Raw genomic sequence first — 22,685 nt, forward strand, 5'->3', positions numbered from 1 at the left:
TGGTGAATCTATTACCCAGCCATAGAAGTGAATATGTATATTTGCACCACTAGCCTGTCTCCAGGATTTATTTGATCAACTCTACATTGTCTCCTTTCCTTGGCTGGATCTTTCCAAGATATTTCTGACAACAAGGGCAACTCCGGACTCTACCACCATAAGCTGTCTCTAACCCCTCCCATGCAACCTGAATCCTCATAAAGTAGAATTTCCATAGTATGCTTTATATTGTTTTCCCCATTCTCTCTGACCAGCTGAAAATGTTGCAACTTTCCTTCTTGATCCTTTATCATTTAAGTATCATCAGCCTTTTACTGTGATTTGTCAAATCCATAATCATCATCTATTTCTTCAGGAAAGCCATCAATAACTCTTCAATTCTGTCCTACAATTGCTCTAATTGCAGCTCCAATGATAGAAACCTATTATGGTCATGGGGCCATGCATACACTCCAGGTTCAAGACCTTCACATTTACTTCTTCCCTTCTTCATACATGAGGTCAACTTGGCCATGAATTCGGTGACTGTGGCTGTGCAGTCTCTGCTCAGCTCTCTGCAACCTTTGACAATGTTGACCACTCCATTCTCTTCCACTGCCCTTCATTAATATTCCAGACAGTGTGGCAATGAATTTTTTAAAACAATATTCTTCTGTCCTAATGCAATCAATCATTACATCTCAATTACTTCTGTGCCTTTAGGATCACAAGTGGTCTCCTCCTTTTGGTCATTTATATGTTACTCCTCAGTATACCTGCCAGGTTGCATGAAGTACATGGATGACACCCAGTGTCCCCTCCTCCTCTTTTGATTTTTGTGCTTGCTTGCCTCACAGAAGGTCCTGGATGAATTGAAATTTCAGTCAGCTCAGTATATGAGAAAAGTCAAAGCTATCAGCTTATGGATTTGCCTTCACATCTATGTTCCTCTGACCACAATGTCATCAATCATTTCAGTTGTCTATTCAAGCTTAATTAAAATGAGCAGCCTTAGCTTGTCTGATCTTGAATTGACGATCCCGACTCAAACCTAGTATACATTATTTTACCGAAGGAACAGGGCTATGCTGGGACACAAATCACATTACAAGAAATGGTGGCATGATGCATATCACTGGACTAATAATCAGACAGGAGTTTGGGAGTGAGGTTCAAATCTCACTCCAGCAACCAGTGGAATATTTATTTTATTAATATTGCAATTGAAAGCTAGCTTTATTGATGGTGACAATGACTCTGTCATTGATTATCATTCAAGTCCAACTAATTCACTAGCACTCCTCAGGGAAAGAAATCTGCCATTTTTACTGGTCTGGCCTACCTGTGACTCCAGACCTATGGTAATGGCTAAGCAACCACTCAGTTTAAGAGCAAATAGAGATGGGCAACAAATGATAGCCTTGCCATTTTGCCAATATCCCACAAAAGAATGAATTTTAAAGACTCACTCTTTTCCATCTTTGGAGGTAATTTTCAGCCATTGACCTTGGAAAACTCCTGCTTACTAATACCACTTGCCACCTTCAAAAGCATTCTCAAAATTGGTTCTCTTTAACATTACCTTCAGCCTCTTCGCTTAATTATTCACACCACATTTCTATACCAGGTCTACTTTTACCCCTTAAATTCTCTGAGACATTTTATTTTACTCAAATGTTAATTTTAACAAGTTACATCTTTTTATAATATTTTGAATTGATATTTGGATAGGGCTGACTGTTATACAAGCTGACTGTTGTGTATATTTTTAGTATTTTCATGACAAAAAAATGTCACCATTGTGTGTGTGATGGAAAATAAAAGGCAGAAAACATATTCAAAATGTTTTCCACGTTATTCAGTTCTTTGGATTGATATTGCCTTCTTTTGAATCTGCTTAATGACGTGGGGAGACAGCAAATGTTTATGTGTGTATGCCAGTTAAAATGTAACACCTCAAAGAAAATGCTCAGCACTGACAAAGACTTTTATCTTGTATGTTTAGTGTAAATGGAGTAAGCTGTTTGTTGACGCAGACAGTCAGTACCAGTGAAAACAGATGTGTTGATGTACATGGAAATCAGATATACTGGAAAAGCACAAAAGGATCTTCATATTGCATATGAATGATTGAGCAAATTCAATAGTCACCATAAAATAATGTAGGTACAGATCCAATAGAGATCATTGCTGCTAACTAGAACAATGAATCAAGGCTTCCCTACGATACTCTTAAATGTCAGATTAAATTGCAGACGTGTATTTAATATAATTGCAGCAATTATTTTTCCCCAAAATAATTCAATTATATTAACCAATTGAGTTATGTAATAGCCCCAAAATTACCCTGAGTTTGACATCAAGCTGAAAATTCTTGTCACTGCAGTAAACCCTGATGTGTGTAAATCTGACACAGGACCCTCCAATTCAAGGTGCTGAATTCGTCATTCTCCAATATTATTATCAAGAATTGGTTATCATTTCTAAAGCTCCAATCTGAGAAATGTAATCAAAATAAGTATTGTTTGTCAATGGAAACAGATTCAACAAATTAAATGTGTTATCAGAGCTGCTAATAACAAACTGAAGCTACTATGGAATGCTATATTTTATGTTAAAATGTGACAGCACATTCAATTCACACCTATCTTTTATTAAGGGATACATTCTTGTAGTATCTATTTCTGTCACTAGATGTCACCATGGCAAGTATCTAACAAAACTGCAGGTTTAAATAAATGATTAATACTTCACACAGCAAAGATGCATTGAGCAAACAAAAGAACATTGCCTAGAATTCACATAATGTCTCCATCTTGTTCAATCAGTGCAGTCAGCACGTAGACATCTTCAGATCTTTTTGAAGGGAATTGTAAATCTCACGTAATTAATTTCCATTCAAAATTATTTGTAGAATAAAAATCAAGTAGTATTGATAATGAGTTCAGGTTAGCAGAAACCTAATAGGTACAGGAACTGAGAGATGGGATGTCTTTTCATTGGATTTAAGTCTCTACAACAGACAGTGTCAGGAAGTAAGTTGAAACATTCTTTTACTGTGTGTTTTAAGACCTTCCTAACTGTGTTCTATATATAGACAACATTATTTTTATTTATTCCTTTTTTGTGTAATAAACCTCTGTTCTGTTGTTAAAAAAAACTCTTGTGTGACTATGTTTCAATGACTGACAATCACAATAAGTAAAAACTTAGAAATATGAACTATCAAGCCAGATGTTTTTCTGGGTTTTGACCCCTAGTGCCTTCAGCTGGGATCATAACAGTAAACCCATGTCAAAAGTTATAGTGGAAGAGGGAGATATAAAATTGTAATTACAAATTAATACAAATTCTTAAATTGTTACACAGGGTGTGCGCAATGGTGAGGAAGTTAGGAAAGCTAACAGTGAGAATGATAAAAACAGAAATTTGATTTGAGAAAATGGTTATTGATTTTCCTGTTGAGACTTAAATGGTGACTTCAGAATCTCACCATTGAGTGAAGCCATCTTATTACCATGCACTTATACCTCACTGATATCTCAAACCACCTTATTTACATGCAACATACTATTCTCCTCTCCTTCTCTTAGAAACTAGGTGGCACAATTTCCTTAGTTTTAACTCCGAGTGTGTACCTGACAACTTCACCTCACTGATTGATTAATCTGACCATCTTCCAACAGTGTCTTCACAACAGCATTCCTGCACCCCTCATTGTCACCACCCTCCTTGACTCTTAAACCATGCAAGTTGGCATCAGCAACTCACCACCCTCAGGATATCACCATGCCTGCGCTTGGACTGACATGTAAACCACTTCAGCCCTTCAACAATTTACTTTGGACCCCTGGAAACCTACAACTTTCATACTTGTTCCAGGTCACTTTGCACGTAGTTAGTTAAAAATCACACAACACCAGGTTATAGTCCAACAGGTTTATTTGGAAGCACTATCTTTCGGAGCACTGTTCCTTCATCCTGACGTGTGATTTTTAATTTTGTCCACACCAGTCCAACACCGGCTCCTCCACAGTTTGCATGTAGGCACAAGCACATCTCATGCATTTGCACAGACTCTTAGTTTGTGTTCTTACCACTCACTATGCCTTTACCTGGAGGCTGTTGGCAGCTGCCTACTTCACATTGCTTTCTTAGCAACAATCATTGACTTTCAGCACTGACTTACAAACTGCCAGCCTCTGTGTGTGTCACATTGCCTTGTAGTTCTTTGGCTGTTCAGGGTTCAGTTACATGCTTCTGGATTAGTGGTGCTGGAAAAGCACAGCAGTTCAGACAGCATCTGAAGAGCAGTGCTGTCTGAACTACTGTGCTTTTCCAGCACCACTAATCCAGAATCTGGTTTCCAGCATCTGCAGTCATTGTTTTTACTTCAGTTACATGCTGCCAACCTCTTTTGCTGAGGGAAGCCTGTTGCAATAGGGAATACTATACAGTGAAAGGGGTGGACACATCACTGTGGACCATTGTGCTACATCAATGCCACACCTCCAGGTTGTGTCAGCAGTTTACATAGCAAACTCACTGCTGCAAGCAAATTGCATGTGTGAAAGTCAAAGGGAGCAGCCGGCAATGGGATGAGAGGACACTATGGTCAGTCAGACGCTGCTGCCACTGTTGAACAAGGTGCTCCCATTCTAGTCAAGGGACTGGCTGTGATCAGGCAGGTGCTGGTTCCTGCCAGAGCCTAGGGATCTGGGACAATGTAGTCCGGGTACTGGGCCACGGTAAATTGTTGTGGGGCAAAAGCATCCAAAGGGATGACAGGTACTTCAGGGAAGGTGTTGTGGAAACATCAGTTCAGAGGGTGGAAGGTGCTGTGGAAACATCAGTTCAGAGGGCTGGTGGCAGAATTGAGCCATTTTCAGGCAGGGCTGATGGGGAGGCCGTAGGGCCATGAAAAGCATTGTAGTTTTCAGAGATCTGGGAGTAAAGTGAGCAGTTAATGTCAGTTCTAAAGGAGCTCAATATAAACAGGGAGAGTCCGAAAGGTCATAGGTGCCACAGAGACAGAAACAAAAACACATTAAGGATGGGGGAAGCAGTCAGGTCACAGATGGATCCTGAAGATCATTCAGAACACGAAGTTGGAACCTTGTTATATCGGATCAAAAGTCAACTGTGTAATAACTACACAAAATGGCTGACACTACATGCAAGGTGAGTAGAATAAGATACTTTTTTCTCTTGCTGCAGCTGCAGTATTCACGCCCCCAGTAAAGTTAATCATCTGTCTTCAAACTGCACTTCATCAACAGATCATTCATTGTCCAAGAAAACACATTGAAAATTATGGTCTTAATCATGATCATTGCATTATGGACACTAATTACCTCCTTGTTGTGTTAGAAAAGCCATTGCCATGAAAACAAGGGACTTTAAAGTAAAACCTGAAGTTTCATATCACAATACATTCCGAAGCTAGCACTGGAAGATAACGTATTGCAGCTACCAGATTTCCACATCAAGAAGTCAGTGTGTAAGGTCATGGGCTGCGATGTGAAAGGAGACTTTTCCGTGGGAGGGGGTGGAGTTAATATTTATTGGCAGAATTCTACTCTCGGCGTAGTAATAAAACTTTAGTTTTGCAAATGGATAATGTCACAAACACACAGTTCCTTATGCAGATGTGACAGTGACCTACTTGGGGAGACTCTATGCTAGGTTGTTTGAGGGTATAACACAAGGCTTCATTGGGATAGATGTGAGGGCTCAGGGGATGTTTTAATAAACCTGTATTATCTTTTGGACCTTGCTCACCGATCTCACATGGACATCAGCACGGCCAGAGTCCTGAATGGAGTCCTCAAGGATCCCTGATATCTGAGGCTATTTGCAACCGGTTGTAGGTGGGAGGAGAGCACTGCTTGATGATTGCAAGTTCTTTCATCCTTGGCATGTGTGAACAGGCTTCTCATCTCTCACCCTGATGCAACTTCAGTTCCTGGTTTGCAGCATCTGAAGTACGTACAGCTGAGCTTTAAATATGGCACCATCAGCGCGAATGCTGGCAGGTCCAGGCAGTAGTGAGAAACCCTGCCTATTCAATTGTGCAATTCCACAAGTTGAGCCCAGTTTGAGAATTAATGAGATGATGAACTGAAGACTGCGTGAGAAAAATCAATCCAAGCCATTGTGATCCGGGCATCGTTAAGCTCACTGGACAAAACATTTCAACTGAAAGCAGGAAAATGCAACCCATATTTTTTCATCTGTTCAGCACAAGTCACGGTGGCATCTTTCCAGTTGTGTTCTCTGTCCAGGAACCAGGAGCACAGTGCAGATCTCTCAGGGTGCTTGAGAATCCAGGTGTAGGTTCTTCAAAATGGCTATGCACTGGTGAAAATCCTACCACAGACGTCAATTGCTAGTGTCAATGAATTGACAATGCCATGACCTCCATTACAAGTAGGGCGAGGAGGTGGGTCCCATCTCCATATCACGCAGAAGGGGTGGGGTGGGTGTGGGTGCGGTGGGTGGGGTGGGGGGGGGGTCAAACTCTGTGCTGTTGGCACTGACCTGACACCTGCCATCCAGCCAACTGAGCTATCCTGCTCCCACCTCCACCAAAGGAGACTGAGTTTCTGTGGCTACAGGCATTTTAATATTAGGTTGTGAGCTGGAGCTGTGAATCTTGATGATAAAAGAGGAAATTGTGGTGTAGTAATAGTAACTGATTGAATTCTAAGATCAGCATTAAACTATTATCAAGTGTAATAAACAAAATTATGATTCAATGATCTCCTTTACATAAGTAAATCTACCATCCTTACTTGATCTAGCCTAAATGTTGACTCTGAAGTATCCTCTGAAATGGCCTAGTAAGCTACTATGTTCAATTCGCTTCCATTCACAGGCTGTGGGTGTTACTGGTTAAACTAGCAGTTATTGCCCTCCCCAGTCACTCAGAGGACAGCTCATGTTTGACCACACAGCTGTGGATCTGAATTCCCTTTAATGAACCATTTGGGTGTTTTTCATGACAATCAACAGTCATGACAATCAAAATTCCAGAATTTTTTTAAAAATTGAATTCAAATTCTACCATCTGCTGTTGTCCGATTTGATCGAGGTCCTCAGAATATTACCTGCATCTCTGGATTAATAGTCTAACGATAATACCGCAAGGCCATCACCTACTCCTCATGGACAATGATGTAAACCCATACACAATCAAATCACTTTTAAAAAGACATCTATTTCTTTCCATTAGATGGTTTACCAGGAATCCCTCACACTTTCACCCCTTGTCACTGACGGATGTTACAAATTTATGTACAATATATTTGGCTACAATATGCAAATTCCTCCATTGAATATCAATTCCAGAATAGGACTTGAGTCCAAAGCTTCTGTCTAAGTATCACACTGCATCACACAACTTCCTGCAAGAGAAGCTTCTGCTATATTAGTGACCTGGACAATGAGAACAGGAGGCACAATTTCAAAGTTTGTAAATATCACAAATGTTTGATATAAAGTAAACAGTGAGGAGAACAGTTATGGTCTGATGAGGACACAGGCTGGTGTACTGGATATACACTTACCATATAATTACAACTTACACAGAAGAGTGTGCAATGATCCATTTTGGTAGGGAAACATGAGGAATGGCAACATAAAGTAATTTGTAAAATGTTAAATGCAAGAACATCTGTGGTTTATGCACTGTGGACTCTAAATCTGGTATGACAAACTCATAAAATGGAAAAAAAAATACAAAGCATTTATTTTATAAATAGAGTGAGAGATGACAAAAGGAAGGAAATCACTGCAGATCCTTTCCAAAATATTCCAACGGGAGTTCTGCTTTAAATTCTGGGCATCATGGGAAAAATGTCAAGGCCTTGAACAAGGTGCAGCAGCTCACCCCTTTTTATATCAATAAATGGTTGATGCATAGGAGATTGCAAAGGCTGTGGGCCCAGATAACATTCTGGTAGGAGTACCGAAGATATCTGCTCCAGAACTGGCTGTAAACCTAGCCAAGATGTTCTAGGACAGTTACAATGCTGGGATCTGCCTGACAATGTTGAAAATTGCCCAGTAATGTCTTACCACAAAGATGTCCTAATTACTGTGGCTACAAGAGGAGGTCAGAGGCTAGGAATTCTGTGGCAAGTAACTCACCTAAGCCTATCCACTATCTGCGAGGCCAAAGTCAAGACTATGATGAATTAGCCTCCACTTGTCTGGATAAGTGCAGATCTAAGGATGCTTAGGAAGCTTGACACCATCCAGGATAAAACAGTCTGTTTGACTGGCGCCACATTCACCACTATCAACAATCATTCCCTTCACCAAGAACACCCAGTGGCAGCAGTGCATATCATTCAGAAGATGCACTGCAGCAACTCAGCAGCTCTGACATCTCTTTCTAAAACCTACTCCCTCTATCAGCCATGAGGACAACAGCAGGTGACACACGGGAACCTGCAAGTTCTCCTCCAAGTCACACACTATCCTGATTTAGAATTGTAATGCCATCGGTGTCACTAGAAAAAATCTCTGTGAGTGTACATGAACCACATACAGCACAATGGTTCATAAAGGCAGTTCACCACTACCTTCTTATGGGCAATTAGCCATGGGAAATAGTTGCTGGCCTAACCAATAATGCCTATTTCCCATGAATATATTGAAAAAAAAGCAGGGTATTATTGATCAAATGGTGCCTGGGGTGAGAAAATTCAAATTCAATTATATGTAATGATTTGAGAAGCTGGAAATATTATTCATAGAACAGCGATGGCTAAGGAGATATTTAATAGCAAAGATCAAATAATTTGAAAAGTTTTGATAAAATTAATTGGGAATAGCTGTTCCAACTAGCAACAGTCAGTTACCAGAGGGCAGGTTTAAGAGAATATAAGCTAAATTGTATTTTCTTGTGTCACTCTAGAACAAACGCATATTGCACATGCTCAGATGCAATCTCAGTGTCAAAGCTGACAGCATTAAACAAGTTACCTTGACAATGACTAACAATAAATTTCAAATTGCAATTTTTAGGTCTATATAGTCCTTACCAATTGTAGGTTCCTGTACCTGGTCCAACTATCATTTATCAACTGTATCCTCTGTAAAACATGCAGCTGATGAAGAGAAATAATCAGAAAATTGCAATTAATGAGATTTTCAATTTCCAATGCAGAGAACTGACTGTAATACTTGATTCAAGAATACCTCTTGTTGAAAAATCATGACTAAAATACTTTATATAAAAAAATACCAAATGAGACTCAAAATGAAGCACCCTGCAATTAAGGTCCCATTATGTTCCAGTTGAGCTATTTGGGCTATGTAGGAACTCCCTGCACAAAGCCTTAATGCACTGTAACTAGCCTAAGGAGGGAGCATTTGCAAAATCTCATTGAGATTGCAGTTCCATCATCGATTCGGATCTGGAATAAAATGTTGCCAGCAAATTATGATTTCCTGTGAGCTACAATGAAATGTGACAGTGTGATCCCATTACTGGCAACACACAGACGAGAAAGAATTTTGACATTCAAATTCCGCTAGGAATTGCTTACTTTGCAGTACGAGACTGCCATTGCCTTTAATAGATCCAAACTGCTGCTCCAATGTTGGTTGAGTGTGTATACGCAACTATTTCTGATGTCATTCCAAGAGACAGCAGGAGTTGCAGCTTTTAATTTATGCAATTAGTTATGATTTTGGTTGCTTTGCCTGAAAGAATGGTAGTTGCAGATGCAGTAGCTGATTTTAGAAGTGACATACATTTAAATTCAACAGGGAGAAAAGTGCAAGCCTGTGGGGATAAAAGCAGGGAGTGGCATTAATTGGATCACCATTTCTAAGAACCAGCACAAGCCTCCTTCTGTGCTCTATAATGAGGTCATAGAGAGAATAGACATGGATAGATGCAATTTATTATGATTTCCAAAAAGTCTTCAATAGGTGCCATAGAATAGACTAGTGAATAAGGTCAGTCAAAATTGGAGAATAAGCATCAGAATAGATATCTAGCTGGCTGCAAAACAGAAAGCAGACAGCAGAGGTCAAAGCTGGTTGTTCTGAGTGGCAAAAGATAATGAATGAAAACCTACAGGAATCAGTGCATGATCATTGTTATTCACAATTTATATTAATCTTTTAGACTTTGCAATGAAAAACACAACTTTAAGTAAGAGAACAACATTAAATTGCATGGAAGAGCTAACACTGAGAAAGGTTGGAGCAGATTTCACGATGATGTTGAGAAGCTTGAACTAAGAAGCCTGCTCGGTTCTTTCAGAGGACAGTTAAGAGTCAACCACATTGCTCTGAGTCTGGAGTCACACATAGGTCAAACAAAACAAGGACAGCTGATTTTGTTCCCTAAAGGACTTTTGTGAATCTGATGGGTTTTTACAACAATTGGCAATAGTTATTATTAATCTAGCTGTAATTCCAGATTTTATTGAATTAAAATTTCATCAATTGCCATGGTAGGATTCTCACAATTCTTTGAACCTGGAATTTTAGCTTGTGACTCTGAATTAGGAATCCATTAGCATACTATCATCTTGAGGTCTACTTGACAATGTGGAAAGCTGTCCAGGAATGCTCTGTCCATAAAAAGCAAGGCAAATGCAATCTAGGGTGGCACGGTGGCTCAGTGATTAGCACTGCTGCCTCATAGCACCAGGGATCCGGATTCAATTCCCGCCTTGGGCGACTATCATTGTGGCACTTGCACATTCTCCCTGTATCTGGGTGGGTTTTCTTCCACAATCCAAAGATGTGCATGATTCAGAGATGCCGGTGTTGGACTGGGGTGTACAAAGTTAAAAATCACACAACACCAGGTTATAGTCCAACAGGTTTAATTGGAAGCACACTAGCTTTCGGAGCGACGCTCCTTCATCAGGTGATTGTGGAGGGCTCGATCGTAACACAGAATTTATAGCAAAAATTTGCAGTGTGATGTAACTGAAATTATACATTGAAGAATTGATTGTCTGTTAAGCCTTTCATCTGTTAGAATACAGTGATACTTTCACTTCTTTCATGTGTAAATCACAAAACCCTTTTTTTTTAAAAGTTGCAGCTAACAGCTAACCCGAGAATGCAACTTTTAAAAAAAAAGGGTTTTGTGATTTACACATGAAAGAAGTGAAAGTATCACTGTATTCTAACAGATGAAAGGCTTAACAATCAATTCTTCAATGTATAATTTCAGTTACATCACACTGCAAATTTTTGCTATAAATTCTGTGTTACGATCGAGCCCTCCACAATCACCTGATGAAGGAGCGTCGCTCCGAAAGCTAGTGTGCTTCCAATTAAACCTGTTGGACTGTAACCTGGTGTTGTGTGATTTTTAACAAAGATGTGCAGGTTACGTGAGTTGACCATGCTAAATTGCCCATAGTGTTCAGGGATGCATAGGTTAGGTGCATTAGTCAGGGGTAAATGTAGGGGAGTGGTGTGGGTAGGATACTCTTTGGGGGGGGGGTGAACTTGTTGGGTCAAATGGCCTACTTCCGTACTGCAGAGATTCTAATTATTGTCCTATCAGTGTACTCTCGGTCATCAACAAAATGATGAAAGGGGCCATTAACACTGTTACCAAATGGAAGTGTAAAGAAATTACCTGCTCACTGACACTCAGTTTAGGCTCAGCCAGAGCCACTCAAGAATATAAGAACTAGGAGCAGGAGTAGGCCCTCTGGCCCTTCGAGCCTGCTCTGTCATTCAATAAGATCATGGCTGATCTTTTTGTGGACTCAGATCCACTTACCCCCCTCTCACTGTAACCCTTAATTCCTTCATTGTTCAAAAGAAAGTACCTTAACTTTAAAATATTTACTGAAGTAGCATCAATTATATAGATTAACAACTTTCTGGGTGAAGAAGTTCCTTCTCAACTCAGTCCTAAACCTGCTTCCTCTAATGTTGAGGCTATGCCCTCTTGTCCGAGCTTCACCCGCCAGTGGAAACATCCTCTCTACATCTATCTTATCGATTCCCTTCATCATTTTATATGTTTCTATAAGATCCACCTCTCATTCTTCTAAATTCCAATGAATATAATCCCAGTCTATTCAGCTTCTCCTCATAAGGCAACCCCGTCAACTCCGGAATCAACTTAGTGAACCTCATCTGCACCCCCTCCGGCGCCAGTACACCCATTCTCAAGTAAGGAGACCAAAACCGTACAGAGTCCTCTATGTGTGGCCTCACCAGCACCTTGTACAGCTGCAACATAACCTTTAGCAATGAAGGACAAAATTCCATTTGCCTTCCTAATTATTTGTTGTACCTTCAGATCAACCTTCTGTGATTCACACACAAGGACACCCAGGTTCTCTCTCCAAAGCAGCATGCTGCAACTTTTTACCATTCATGTAATAATCCTTTTTACTCTTATTCCTACCAAAATGGAGAACTTCTTATTTATTAACATTGTATTCCATCTGCCAGACTTTTGCCCAGTCACTCAATGTATCTATTTCCTTCTGCAAAGTTTCAGTCATAGACCTCTGCACACTTTGCTCTGCCACTCATCTTAGTGTCATCTGCAAACTTTGACACCCTACACATGGTCCCCAACTCCAAATCATCTCTATAAATTGTAAATAATTGCGGTCTCAACACCGATCCCTGAGGCACACAACTAGTCAGTGCCAGCTAGCACTCATTTATCCCCACTCTTTGCTTCCTGTTAGTTAACCAATCCTCAACCATGCTAATACTTTACCATAATGCCCTGCATCTTAATGTTATGCTGCAGCCTCTTGTGTGGCAACTTGTCAAAAGCCTTTTGGAAATCTAAGTACACCACATCCACTGGGTCCCCATTGTCCACCTTGCTTGTAATGTATTCAATGAATTCCAAAAGATTTGTTAAGCATGACTTGCCCTTCATGAACCCATGCTGCGTCTGCCAAATGGGACAAATTCTATTTATTGCCCTGCTATTTCTTCCTTGATAATAGACTCGAGCATCTTCCCCACTACAGAGGTTAAGCTAACCAGTCTATAATTCCCCATCTTTGTTTACCTCCCTTTTTAAACAGTGGCATCACATTTGCTGTTTTCCAATCTGCTGGGACTGTCCCAGAGTCCAGTGATTTTTGAAAAATTACCACCAGTGCACTTGCTATTTCGTCCGCTATCTCTTTTAACACCCTGGGATGCATTCCATCAGGGCCAGGAGAATCATCTTTCCTTAGCTCCAATAGCTGGCCCAACACTATCTCTTCCATAATAATGATTGTTTCCAGGTCCTCACCTACCTTTGAATCTTTGGCATGTTATTCATGGCATGTTATTTGTGTGCTCCACTGTGAAGACTGATACAAAATGCCAGTTCAATGCCTTGGCCATTCCATCATATCTCATTACTTTATGCCCCTTCTCATCCTCTAAAGGACCAACGTTTACTTTAGCCACTCATTTTCATTTTGTATATTTATAGAAACTTTTGCTATGTCTTTATGTTCTATGCTAGTTTTTTCTCATGTTTTGTCTTATGTTTCTTCATAGCTCTTTTTGTGGCTTTCTGTTGACCTTTTGAAGTTTTCCCAGTTTTCTAGTTTGATGCTGTTTTTGGCCACTTTGAATGCCTTCTCTTTCAATTTAATAGCCTGCCTTATTTCCTTAGACATCCATGAGAGATGACCCCTTTTCTTACAGTCCTTCCTTTTCACTGGAATATACTTTTGCTGAGCACTTTGAAAAATTGCTTTGAAAGTCCTCTACTGCTCGTCAACTGTCCCACCATAAAATCTTTGTTTCCATTTTACTTTAGCTAAGTCATCCCTCATTCTATTGTAGTCTCCCTTGTTTAAGCACAGGATTCTGGTATTGGATCTTATCTTCACATTCTCCATTTGTGTCCTAAATTCAACCATATTGTGATTGCCTCCTTCCAAGAAAATTCCTAACTATGAGGTAATTAATTATTCCTGCTCATTACACAGGACCAGAATTAGGATAGCTTGCTCCCTCATCGCTTCCATTACATACTGTTCGAGAAAACCATCATGGATACACTCTACAACCTCCTGCTCAAAGCTACCCTGACCGAGCTGGTTCGACCAATCGACATGTGGATTAAAATCCTCCCTGATAATTACCGTAGTAGTTTTTTAAACTCCTAACTTAATTACAGCCTTGGTCCAAACATGGAAAAAAGACCAAAACTCCAGAGATAAAGCGAGAGTGATTGTCCTTAAAGTAAATATGTGACCATGTTTTAGATCAAGGTTTCCTAATAAAACTGGAGGCAATAGGGAATCTGAGCAAAACTTTCTTGTGGTTTGAGTCATTCTGAGCACAAAGAAAAATGGTTACAATTATGGGAGGTCAGTCCTTTCGGTCCAAGGGCATCACTGTAAACAGTCCTTCGGGTAATGTTCTAGACCCAACCATCTTCATCAAGACTCTGATATCATAAGGCAAGAATTGGGGATATTTGCTAATGATGTCATGACATTCAGTACCATTCATGACTCCTCAGATACTGAAGCAGTCCATGTCCAAATGCAGCAAGATTGGATAAAATCTAGGCTTAGGCTGATAAGTGACAAATAACATTTAAACCACACAAGCAGTAGACAATGATGAGCACTAACAATAGGGAATCTAACCATTGCCTCTTGACATAGAACATAGAACATAGAACATAGAACAATACAGCACAGAACAAGCCCTTCGGCCCACGATGTTGTGCCGAACTTCTAACCTAGATTAAGTACCCATCCATGTACCTATCCAAATGCCGCTTAAAGGTCGCCAATGATTCCGACTCTACCACTCCCATGGGCAGCGCATTCCATGCCCCCACCACTCTCTGGGTAAAGAACCCACCCCTGACATCTCCCCTATACCTTCCACCCTTCACCTTAAATTTATGTCCCCTTGTAACACTCTGTTGTATCCGGGGAAAAAGTTTCTGACTGTCTACTCTATCTATTCCTCTGATCATCTTATAAACCTCTATCAAGTCACCCCTCATCCTTCGCCGTTCCAACGAGAAAAGGCCGAGAACTCTCAACCTATCCTCGTACGACTTCCTCTCCATTCCAGGCAACATCCTGGTAAATCTTCTCTGCACCCTCTCCAAAACTTCCACATCTTTCCTAAAGTGAGGCGACCAGAACTGCACACAGTACTCCAACTGTGGCCTAACCAAAGTCCTGTACAGCTGCAACATCACTTCACGACTCTTGAATTCAATCCCTCTGCTAATGAACGATAATACTCCATAGGCCTTCTTACAAACTCTATCCACCTGAGTGGCAACCTTCAAAGATCTATGTACATAGATCCCAAGATCCCTCTGTTCCTCCACCTGACTAAGAACCCTACCATTAACCCTGTATTCCGCATTCTTATTTGTTCTTCCAAAATGGACAACCTCACACTTGGCAGGGTTGAACTCCATCTGCCACTCCTCAGCCCAGCTCTGCATCATATCTAAGTCCCTCTGCAGCCGACAACAGCCCTCCTCACTGTCCACAACTCCACCTATCTTCGTATCATCTGCAAATTTACTGACCCACCCTTCGACTCCCTCATCTAAGTCATTAATAAAAATTACAAACAGCAGAGGACCCAGAACTGATCCCTGCGGAACTCCACTTGTAACTGGGCTCCAGGCTGAATATTTACCATCTACCACCACTCTCTGCCTTCGACCGGTTAGCCAGTTTTCTATCCAATTGGCCAAATTTCCCTCTATCCCATGCCTCCTGACTTTCCGCATAAGCCTACCATGGGGAACCTTATCAAATGCCTTACTAAAATCCATGTACACTACATCCACTGCTCTTCCCTCATCCACATGCTTGGTCACCTCCTCGAAGAATTCAATAAGACTTGTAAGGCAAGACCTACCCTTCACAAATCCGTGCTGGCTGTCCCTAATCAAGCAGTGTCTTTCCAGATATTCATAAATCCTATCCCTCAGTACCCTTTCCATTACTTTGCCTACCACAGAAGTAAGACTAACAGGCCTGTAATTCCCGGGGTTATCCCTATTCCCTTTTTTGAACAGGGGCACAACATTCGCTACTCTCCAGTCCCCTGGTACCACCCCCGTTGCCAGTGAAGACGAGAAGATCATTGCCAACGGTACTGCAATTTCCTCTCTTGCTTCCCACATAATCCTAGGATATATCCCGTCAGGCCCGGGGGACTTGTCTATCCTCAAATTGTTCAAAATGTCCAACACATCTTCCTTCCTAACAGGTATCTCTTCTAGCTTACCAGTCCATTTCACACTCTCTATGACAGTACATTCAATGAATCATCCACTTTCAATACCTTAATGGTTACCTTTGTCCAGAACCTGAATAGATAAGAAACTTACTCCAAGTCATTGGCTACAGGAGTAGGTCAGAGGCTAAGAATTTTACAGCAAGTAACTCATCTCCTGTCTTCCCAATACCTGGCTACCATCTGCAACACACAAGTCAAGACTGTGATTCAATGCTCCCCGCTTGAATGAGTGCAGCTCAAATACCACTTAAGAACTTCAATACCATCCAGGACAAAGCAGCCCATTTAATTGGCAACCTGTCCACCAGTATCAAAATTCACTCCCTTCAGCACTGATGCACAGTGCATACTTTTACAAGGAGCACCGCAGTAACTCACTAAGTCTTGTCCAATCACACATTCCAAATCTATGACCATGACCATCCGGAAAGACAAGAATAGCAGATACATGGGAACACTATCACTGGCAAGTTTTCCTCCACCATCCAGAGCCACTCATCAACCCAATTTGGAAGTGTATTCTGGCACTTTCACCATCACTGAGTCAAAGTCCTGGTACTCCCTTCCAGCATTAAGCGTGTTCCTTCACTATATGAGCTGCAGCAGTTTAAGAGGGCAGCTCACCACTACGCTTCTTCACAGCAATTACTCTATGTGCTGACTGTAGACCCACAACGCTGTTCAGGAAGGACTGGACTTTGACTCAGCGACAGTGAAGGATTGGCAACATATCTAAAATCAGGATGGTGAGTGGCTTGGAGCAGAACTTGCAGGTGATGTTCCCATGTATCTATTAGATTGTAACAGTCTCACCATAATCACTTGAGTTAATAAAACTCTGACAACCTTGAATAGAAATGTTAACTGTGAACAAAAACTGTCTTTCCCTCATGTTGCAAGCTGGACAGTGACCAAGACGTTTAACTCCATTGCTAGGGTCAAAATGAATTAGTTCTTTGGATATATAACTCAAAGTAATTTAAAGAATTAATATTTGTACAGCTATATAGTATCCGTACGTCAGAGCAAGGTTTACTCTCAATCTCCTTTGTGCTTCTAAAAACCTATCACATACTTAATTTTCAATTCTTTCTAACTTTCCTTCAAAACAATATAACACAGCTCCTTCAGTAACAGCTTGTGTCAGCAAATTCTGAATTGTAAGATTTTTTTTTCTAATTCCCCTCTAATTTTCCTTATGGTTATCAAAATTTTGACACGGAAATAGACACCAGTGCCCCCGCATCAAATCAATGCTCTGTGCTCAGCTCTTCTTGTGACTGTCATACCAACCGGCCAAAGTGAAATTGGCCAATTTTCTCAGAAAGGAGACAGATCTAATACAGTGTTCATTTGTCGGAGCAAATGAGATTTGAAATAATCTAAACCATGCTGAAAGGAAACTTGAAGCTTGGGGGCTAAAATGATCTCAAATCTCCAAAATGTGTTCCCTAGTTATTACAATAGGTGTCATCTTTAATGTGGCATGATAAATAACCCATTGTTACAGTCGCTACTTGCTAGCCTGATAACCAACAACTACTAAAAAATGTACAATTACAATTACAACCACAAATCATGTTTATACATGGTAGGTTTTGGTTGCAATGCTTTGCTATATATGGCACATTTGTGTATAGTGTCTTGTTTCCTTAGTTCCAGTCTTTGTTTCAAGTTCTGGCTTTACTCCAGCTTCTGAGTACAAACTATTCCATGCATGTGAACAAATAGTTCCTCACCTGTCCTGTACAATGTGGTTTGCAAATGATTTCAATGACAGACTTTACAATCTAATGACAAATAATTGTCTGAGTGATATTTAAGTTTGATAGTCACAGCAATTAATTTTAGATTCACTGTTGCTTTTAACTTTGCATTTTTCAAATTAATCCGTTTTTCTGAGCACTGTAACTTAATTTTAAAGCCACACTTGCTTTCTGCATTTTGTTTAATTAACAACTGATCACATGTCAAAACATTAGCAAACTAACCACCTGGAATTTCCATTGGGATTTTCCTGATTCACGACAGAAAACTAGCTGAACTCTCAGAGAAACAGCCAAAATTGGTAGTTTTTACCATTCATCCAGGGTTTCAACAAATATTCTACCAAAGGCGATGCTGCAGGTTGTACAAGCCAATAGATATTTACTTCGAGACACTTTAAAAGAAATAAAAGTTAGACACAAGATTGTGATTTCTAACAATAGTCAACTTCATTTTCTTTTTTCCCATGAGACGCAGTTCCCTAAAAGACCAGATCCATTCCTAATATAGAAGAATAAATCATTGTGAGACAAGCCTAAGTGAGGAATATTTTATCCAGTTGATGCTAGTGCTCACAGTGAAACAGACAAACAGGACTGTGCTTGGAAAAGTTTATAGTATAGGAGAATGTAATTTGAGCATACCCTGGTGGACATTGTTTAAAATAATCAGGGCTTGATTATTTAGAGTTGTCAGTTCACTGTTGTACATATTTTCACACACAAAAACAAACACATGAATTATGAAGGGAGCAGGCCATTCCGCCCCTCAAGCCTATTCCAGCAGTTGATGAGATCGTGACTGATTTGATTGTGACTTTATCTCAACTTTATAGCCTACTCCTCGACACCCTTTTACTCTCTTGTTTGTCAAGAATATATCTAGCTCTGCCATGCTAAAGTTTGATGGAAGGGAAAACGGAAAGGTTTTTCTCCCTGACAAAGGAGGCTGGCGGAAATCTTGGACTGTGGGAGAAAAACTGGCACGTGTGAAGTAACTTTAATTTGGTGACTCAAACTTTATTTTTTGGAAGCTTTTCACTATCAGTGCTTTCGCCCTTGCTTTCGCAGCTGGCTACTCAAAGTCCCATCCAACTTCCTCTCCTTCCTGCGTACTTTCCCCTTTTGTAGGGCTGCAGGTGTTTCCTTCCCTTTGAGGTCATCTCCTTCAGATTCCAGTCACAGCAAACAATTCCCAATTATGATGTGATAGAGCACACAGCATCTGACAACAATCCTGGAGACTCAAGCTGGCTTCTATTGCTTTCTCTAGACCTTTAAACTTATACACATGAATGCCTACAGCACATACTGTAACACTTCACTGGTTGCATGGGCCCTATTAGATTTGTCCTTCTATTTGTCTGTGGAGGTCTCAATGAAATTTTCAGCTGAGTGCGAGGAGGTTGAGCAATTCATCAACTTCACCAACACATTCCACCCTGACCTTAAATTTACCTGGACCATCTCTGACACCTCCCTCCCCTTCCTGGACCTCTCCATCTCCATCAGTGACGACCGACTTGACACTGACATTTTCTACAAACCCACCGACTCCCACAGCTACCTGGATTACACCTCTTCCCACCCTACCTCTTGCAAAAATGCCATCCCGTATTCCCAATTCCTCCGCCTCCGCCGTATCTGCTCCCAGGAGGAGCGGTTCCACCATAGAACACACCAGATGGCCTCCTTCTTTAGAGACCGCAATTTCCCTTCCCACGTGGTTAAAGATGCCCTCCAACGCATCTCATCCACATCCTGCACCTCTGCCCTCAGACCCAACCCCTCCAACCGCAACAAGGACAGAACGCCCCTGGTGCTCACCTTCCACCCTACCAACCTTCGCATAAACCAAATCATCCGCCGACATTTCTGCCACTTCCAAACAGACCACAGTACCAGGGATATATTTCCCTCCCCACCCCTCTCCGCCTTCCGCAAAGACCGTTCCCTCCGTGACTACCTGGTCAGGTCCACGCCCCCCTACGACCCACCCTCCCATCCTGGCACTTTCCCCTGCCACTGCAGGAACTGTAAAACCTGTGCCCACACCTCCTCCCTCACCTCCATCCAAGGCCCTAAAGGAGCCTTCCACATCCATCAAAGTTTTACCTGCACATCCACTAATATCATCTATTGTATCCGTTGCTCCCGATGCGGTCTCCTCTACATTGGGGAGACTGGGCGCCTCCTAGCAGAGCGCTTTAGGGAACATCTCAGAGACACCCGCATCAATCAACCAAATCGCCCAGTGGCTCAACATTTCAACTCCCCTTCCCACTCTGCCGAGGATATGGAGGTGCTGGGCCTCCTCCACCGCCACTCCGTCACCACCAGACGCCTGGAGGAAGAACGCCTCATCTTCCGCCTCGGAACACTTCAACCCCAGGGCATCAATGTGGATTTCAACAGTTTCCTCATTTCCCCTTCCCCCACCTCATCCTAGTTTCTAACCTCTACCAACTCGACTTGTCCGGACTTGTCCGACCTGCCCAGCTCCTTTTCCACCTATCCACTCCACCCTCTCTTCCCTAACCTATCACCTTCATCTCCTTCCCCACTGACCTATTGTACTCTATGCTACTCTCTCCCCACCCCCACCCTCCTCTAGCTTATCTCTCCATGCTTCAGGCTCTCTGCCTTTATTCCTGATGAAGGGCTTTTGCCTGAAACGTCGATTTTGCCTGTCCTCGGATGCTGCCTGAATTGCTGTGCTCTTCCAGCACCACTAATCCAGAATCCACTAACTCATCAGTCTGATTCCAGCCTCAAGGAGAAAACATCCAAATACCTCAGTTACTGTGTCTGTTGCTCTCAATGCGGTCTCCCCTACATGAGGGAGACAAGATGTCAACTCACGGAATGTTTCAGGAAACACCCCTGGGACACACCGCCCTGTGGCCAACCACTTCAACTCCTCCTCCCACTCTGCAACGACATGCAAGTTCTGGGCATCCTCTGCTCCCAAATCCAAGACATCCGATGCCAGGAGGAAGAACATCTCATCTTCCACCTTGGGACCCTCCACCCACATGGCATCAATGTCGATTTCACCAGTTTCCTCATCTCCCCTCCTCCCCCATGCCAGATCCACCCCCCAACTCGTCACCGCCCTCTTGAACTATCCTACCTGTCCATCTTCCTTCCAACCTATCCGCTCCACTCTCCCCTCTGACCTATTACCATCACCCCCACCTCCATTTACCTATCACTTTCCCAACTACCTCACCACCACCACCACCCTCGCCCTCTTCTCTACCTCTCAGCCCCTGCTCCCCCTCCCCATACCCCAATGAAGGCTTATGCCCAAAACATGGACTCTCCTGCTCCTCAGATGCTGCCTGACCTCCTGTGCTTTTCCAGCACCACACTCTTTGACATTGATTCCAGCCTTGATTCAGCTGGAAGATCCCAAGTGATGAAAGATTTTGGGCAATTCCTTGGTTAGATTAGGTGATCAGTGTCCCACATTAACTGGACTTTGTTGGAATAAAACTCCTTTCTTTGCATAAAGTACAAATTGCTGAAGTTCCATCAGTTACTCTCTGTGCCTGCCATGTCAGTTACAGAACTGGATAGCTTTCCCTCTCTCTTTTTCTATCAGAAAACGAAAGTCATAAACATGGCTATCTTTTCACTACAGGTTTGCACCTCCTTCTTAATCGTGAACTTCTGAATTTCCACCTACTCTCCCGCCTCTCCTCCGTCTCTCTACTCCCCTGCAAATCACCTTGTTGGAGACAGTGACGGAGAATTAAAATAAGACCCTAAAGTAGACAGCTCCTGCACCTTACACACATGGATTAGATTGTTCACCATTTGCTTGAATGTCTGCATCACGAATCCCATTTATCACTGCCTCTCCTGAATTACAGTCAGCCATGAAGGTTCCTTAAACTAGTTCCCTGGTATGTTCTCATTTCCCTTTGAGAATCCTTAGCTTGAATTAATGAAAATGAGATTCGCCAAAAATAGAACAATGAACGCTAGAATCAATTATCACTGGCCCTCACTTGAAAGCAAACATAATCCACAAATAATCAAATAGTAAGCTATCTTGGTGTCCACAGTCATTAATAGCAACTTAAGGAGGAGATGGATAGATCTTTATACAGTAACAGGCTGAAGAGTCATGAGGAGCAGGCAGGAAAGTAGAGTTAAGGCCAAGATGTGACCAGCCATAATACAGCAGGTTCACAGGGCTGAATTGTCTATTCCTAGTCTTTCTTATGTTCAAAGCTCTCTGTAAATGGTGATCTTCTCTTCAGTGATTCATTAATTATTAAATGCCGAACACTTCATTCCTGGAGCTATGACTCTGATAGGAATGGGGCAATCTGGAGTCTGAATGACAAACAGATTTACAATCTGATGTTAGGGTTTTATGTGGCATTACCAATTGTTTCCTGTGGGGAACCTGTTGCTGGATAAGTTATGGAACTGAAGGCATTAAGCCAAGTGTCTTCTAACCTAATTTGATCTTGTCCTCAGGTGGGTCAACATATGGTTACTTGAACCTCAAGTCAATAATGTTAGGCAACAAATGCTACTTTTGGTGAATCAAGGTGAAATTTTGCCTCCCAACAATTTTTATCAGGCCTATGATTTAATTTTTACTTAATTACGAGGATCTCCTTCAAAGGTAAGGTGTGCCGGGTCATACGGCTTGATTTCATCTTC

The 22,685-nt window shown here is 41.6% G+C and overlaps 1 protein-coding gene across 4 annotated transcripts in view; it reads right to left on the reverse strand.

Annotated features, from left to right (window-relative positions):
* The window catches only part of prkd1 (protein kinase D1), a 334,526-nt gene that overhangs the window by 136,073 nt on the left and 175,768 nt on the right, over positions 1-22,685 (reverse strand). Inside the window, exon 2 of one of the 4 annotated variants that reach the window (XM_043698045.2) lies at positions 9,030-9,095. The exons of the other annotated variants lie outside the window; for them this stretch is intronic. The gene's annotated coding sequence lies outside the window, so the exon portion shown is untranslated. The remainder of the gene's footprint in view (positions 1-9,029; positions 9,096-22,685) is intronic. 4 annotated transcript variants of the gene reach the window in all.

This window comes from Chiloscyllium plagiosum, unplaced genomic scaffold (assembly GCF_037043375.1).
Source record: "Chiloscyllium plagiosum isolate Xiang-an unplaced genomic scaffold, Cpla_swu_hap1 HiC_scaffold_8, whole genome shotgun sequence".
Classification (NCBI taxonomy): domain Eukaryota; kingdom Metazoa; phylum Chordata; class Chondrichthyes; order Orectolobiformes; family Hemiscylliidae; genus Chiloscyllium; species Chiloscyllium plagiosum.